The sequence below is a fragment of the Sturnira hondurensis genome, unplaced genomic scaffold (assembly GCF_014824575.4).
Source record: "Sturnira hondurensis isolate 20B ecotype Veracruz unplaced genomic scaffold, ASM1482457v3 Scaffold0017436, whole genome shotgun sequence".
Classification (NCBI taxonomy): Eukaryota; Metazoa; Chordata; class Mammalia; order Chiroptera; family Phyllostomidae; genus Sturnira; species Sturnira hondurensis.
Genome location: NW_028090067.1, coordinates 3,304,968 through 3,309,712, shown reverse-complemented (window position 1 = coordinate 3,309,712; position 4,745 = coordinate 3,304,968).

Here is a 4,745-nt window from a genome sequence, read left to right as displayed (position 1 = left end):
ACCCCTGAGTGTGACATCATGATGCTGATGACGATGACTAGATTTTGTGGGGTTTTCAGGTGCCCTCATTCTGGAATTCTGGTAGGAATTTCTCGGGTACACAGTGAAAGCGTAGCCAGCATCTACCCCATGGGAGGCAGCCCTCAGGTAGCATCTGCTCAGTGCCTGTGGCCCAGTCTCACTGGTGGGCCTTGAATCCTTCTCAGTTTACACACGAGGGGAGGATTGCTAACTCTGTTCAGAAAACTGCTAGCAACCTACCTGACCTTCTGAAGAGAGAGAGTGTGTGTTTCGTTCCTCCTTGCAAATTTACAAGATAGCTTTGTTCTTCTTGTTCTCATTCTCCCCCCCGCCCCCTGCCCCGCCCCCACTGCCTCCCTCCCACTCGTGTCCAACAATGCTTTCTCCGGGCTGGTGGTTTGGGGGTTGGTGTCTTCGAGGATTTCTTTGCTGGGTCCCTTTCCTGGGTGTGTGTGTTTATGTATGTTTTTTACTTCGTTTACTTGATGCAAAAACCCTCCATTGAGGCTTAGAGAAACCATCTGCATGTATTTTATCACCTTTGAACATGCACTTGAGCATGGAATCTGTGTAGTCCATTTATGACTCCCTGGAGGTTTGTCTGGCTTCACCAGGAAGATGCATCCCCCAGGCTTCAAGGTCTCATGGCCCTGGGTGTGCAAAGCCAACAATGCCAGGCCATCGGCGAGGCCCAGCTTTACCTCACAGAGCTCCAGCTCGCTCAGCCTCAGAGAGCATATTCTGAAACCTGGAGAACAGACAACTGCCTACCGCCCTCAGCCCTAATAACCCTGGCCAGAGGGCCTTGAACATGCTCAGTTCCACAGACCCAGGAATTGCCACAGACTCGGAAGACTGATTATCTCACTGGAACCTTCTTCAGCCTGACCTTTTTCCTCAAATTCCCCACCTCCAAATCTAAGGAGATCCAAAGTCCTCATGTATGCCTTCTCAGGTTACAGTGGGCCAGTGGACTTCTCAAAAGGCACATGCGTTTCACAGTGACCTGAATGCAAGTGCGTCTGTGGTGACTGCAAACCCTGGGATTTCAGTTGGTTCCAGATGGAGGTCAGCCCAGCCTGGAAGAGAAGAACCACAGAGCAGGTCGAAGCTCTCTGAAGGACCGTCGATTTGTTGCCTTCTGTCCTGGGCCTGTATTTGATTACAACACATGGAAGGCTAATGAAGCAAACGCGGATGTGCCTGCAGTAGGGAGGAGCAAGGAGGCAGAGAAGGCAAGAGCCCAAAGGTGTCAAGTCTTTTCCAGTAGCGGACAAGTTTGGCTGAGTTGATTTGCTGCAGAGTTCAGCAGTGGCCTTGCCCGTTCAATTAGAGACGTCTCGGGGGCAAGAAAGCATAAAAGTTTATTGGGAAATTGTGAAACAGCCTAATGAGTTAGATGGCTTTTCACATGGAAGTGTATGGAGGTGGGTGGGCATGTGCGTGTTTGCACATGTGTATGTGTGTGTTCTTTGCATGCACCTGTGTCCGTGTATGTGTGTAGTTGCTTTGATATCTTAACCATTAATGCATTGAAGTTTTTAAAGGGAAGGTAATGCTTGAAGAGAATGTTCCGGAATACAAGTTTAACCCTTAGGAGGCAGAGTGAGTAGCCAGCTGGGGAACATATGGAAAATGAACATTCTTGGGGCTAGAAAACAGGCTGGTCTGAGTTGAGGATTTGCAGACAGAAAAGGCAGCAGGCCAACTCCACCAGCCCAAACAGAGGGAAGTAAACTTGTGGATCTTTTGATTTGGTAGGAAAGCACTGGAAGCCAGTGGAAGCCAGTGTGGGTTTAGGGGTGGGAGATAAGTCAGACCAAAGAATAAATAATAGTAATGGTTGTCATTCACCGGCTGCAAACTCCATGTAAGGCACCATGTCCGTCCTGGTAGTTTTAACTATTTTGTGCACTTGAGGACATATGGTTAAGTATCTTGCCCAAGCTCATAAAGTGGGTGAGGGTGAGCTGCCAGAGAGGAGCCCTGGAGGTCTGTGTCCTGTGGAAAGACATGCTGTCAGCTGGGTAAGTAAGACAAGGATGGAGAAGATGCTGAGTACTTCCGAGGCCTTGACTGCAGAATTCCAGTGGGGCGAGGGGAGTGAGGAGGGTGGCATGCCCTTGGCACACAGGAGATATTACAGTGTCCATACAGCAGGATTGCCAATAGCTGTCCCCCGTGAGGGAGGTTTCAGCTCATCAGTACAGCAGCTCACTGCCACTGGGGTTCTCAGAGGTTGGGGAGAAGGACTGGGCCTCCTACCCAAACCCTCCATCCCCGCAACCCCAGCAACTTCACGACCACTGTCCTGGGAGAGGGTGGCTGTAGCTTATCTTTATGTATGACGATCAGCACTGCCGTCATGAACCTTGGGCCTCTTCTAAGACAAGAGCTTCAAATTTGGACAGAACCTTTCATCTTCCCTTACAAGACAGAAATCTTTTATTTACTCAGTACATTTTTAAAAAAATTGTTAAATGCCTACTAGACATCAGACATCCTGCTCAACTGTGTGGCCTCAACATGGTAGATGTTAACCCGCTGGGAAGGGCAGTGAAGAGAAAAGGCAGGACTTTAAGATAGAGCGTCTTACAGCAGCCTCGGTGATTTCCATACCCTCTCCACAAGCCCCTCCTCACAAGGAGCTGGCTCTATTTTAACACAGCTCTAATTAATTTATAGAAATCCATTCTCTACATGAAAGCCAAACATACAGATACGGCAGCCATAACTAGACTGCTAACAGGAGGGCTGTGGGATTCCCGACAAAGAGCAATGAAATGTTGCTTTGCACAATCATGGAAGACTTCACTGAGGAGAGGACCTCTAGGATGGCTCTTGGGGAGGTGTAAGAATGAGGGGAAGGATATTTCAGACAGAAGAACAATCTACAAAAATGCATGAAGGTGAAGGGTCTGACATAGAGGGAAGTAAATGTTTGGGGATAACAAGAGTTTCATGAATGTGGGAAAGTAGAGAGAGAAGTTGGATCCAAGTAATTAAAGGCCATGTGTGAAAGGCTACGAGGTTCATATTTGATTACCTGAGTACCCTCAACTTTAGCATCAGGATCACCTGACTGCTGGGCCCCAGCTTCCGAGTTTCTGACTCGTTAGGTCTCAGAGGAGCCCGAGGACCCACATTTCTAACTGGTTCCCAGGTGATGCTGCTGCTCAGTTTGAGAGTCACTGGTTTATTAAGCAATGAGGAATCAATTAGGGTTTTTTCAGTTATTTTTTAAAGGAGATAATTTTGGTGGCATTATAACTGATGGGTGGACTGGAGACAGACTGGTGGGGTGCTAGCTGGACAATCAGGGTTCAATAACACCATGGAGGGCCAAGATTAGGGGGAAGGCAGTGGAAGAAGGGAGAAATGTCAGATTAGAGAAGCTTTGACATGGGATCAGCAAGACTTGGTGAACAGGTAGATGTGGAAGGTGAGAGAGGGAGGCATTAAGGAAGATGACCACAACATTCTTAAGGCATAATTGTTCTAAATCATATTTGACAGAACAGCAAGGCAAGTGGGTCTGAAGGCGGGAATGATAGATAATGAGTTGGAGGTGTCCATGGGACATCAAAGTAGAGATACCCAATAGGCAGTTAGCGATTGAGATAGATGTATGCTTGACATTATGAAAGAACAACTCAATTACTTACAAATAATCCAGCACAGATAAGCCTTTTGTTTATAAATAGGTCTCATTGAAGCCAAAATGGGTGAAAGCTCGTGAGCAGATCAGGAGGTAGAATCTGGACTCCTCTGCAGGGGTCTGTGGTCAGGCTTCCGCTGCAGAAGACCTATTCCTCCCACGACTCTTCAGCACTTTGGACACTGGACAAAGCACTTGAAGATGAACCGAGAGAAGGAAATGTATATGCCGAGGCCCAGGGCTTCTTCAGACCCATGTCACTCCGTAGAGGCGTGCCTTAGTGGTCAGATGCTGTCAGAGACAATTCACATTCCATTTTAAGGGAAAATGTCACATGTTGGGAAGCCGAAATCTGAAGATTCTCATCAAAAAAGGATTTACTGAGATTCTGTTTTCAGGGTGAGGCCCTTTCTCAGTTGTTAACTTCGCTCTTTGAAAGCCTCTAGGTCAATCAGGAAAATAAAAGATTCCTTTCTCTTAGGAAAATTCTGGAAGGACCCACAGAACCTTCTGCCCCAGAAGTTAAACATGTCACTCCTTCTGCCTTGAATGCTCTTCCTTTGTCCTCGAACTCCCTTCTCACTCACTCCTGCTCAGTCTTCAGATCCCAATTTGTCAATTCCTTTTCCTTGGAGAGAACTCTCCTAACACCTCCTCCTGAGTTCATTAGGGTCTAGGCTTCTCACCTTTGTAAACTCTCGTAACATCTGTCATTTTATTTCTTATTGCACAACACAACTGCAACGATAGCTATATGGTTATATGGGTAATACCTTGTTGGCTTTGCTGTTCCATTTGGCTGTGATCTCCTTGAGCAGCTGTCATGTTGGTTTAGTCCAAACTGTATGCCTATCATCAGTTAAAGGAATATGTTTTGGAGGCAAGAAGCTCCACAATATAGAAAAATAATGTTCTTTTCAGTCCAAAGATTTAAGACTCCATTTTTCCCTTGGTTAATTGTTGGGAAGAAGACTCAAAAGGGAAGAAAACGACTTTTAAATGTGAGCAAATGGAAACAAAACACAAAGTAGTGAACCAGGGCTATGTTTACCCTTCTCAGATTAAG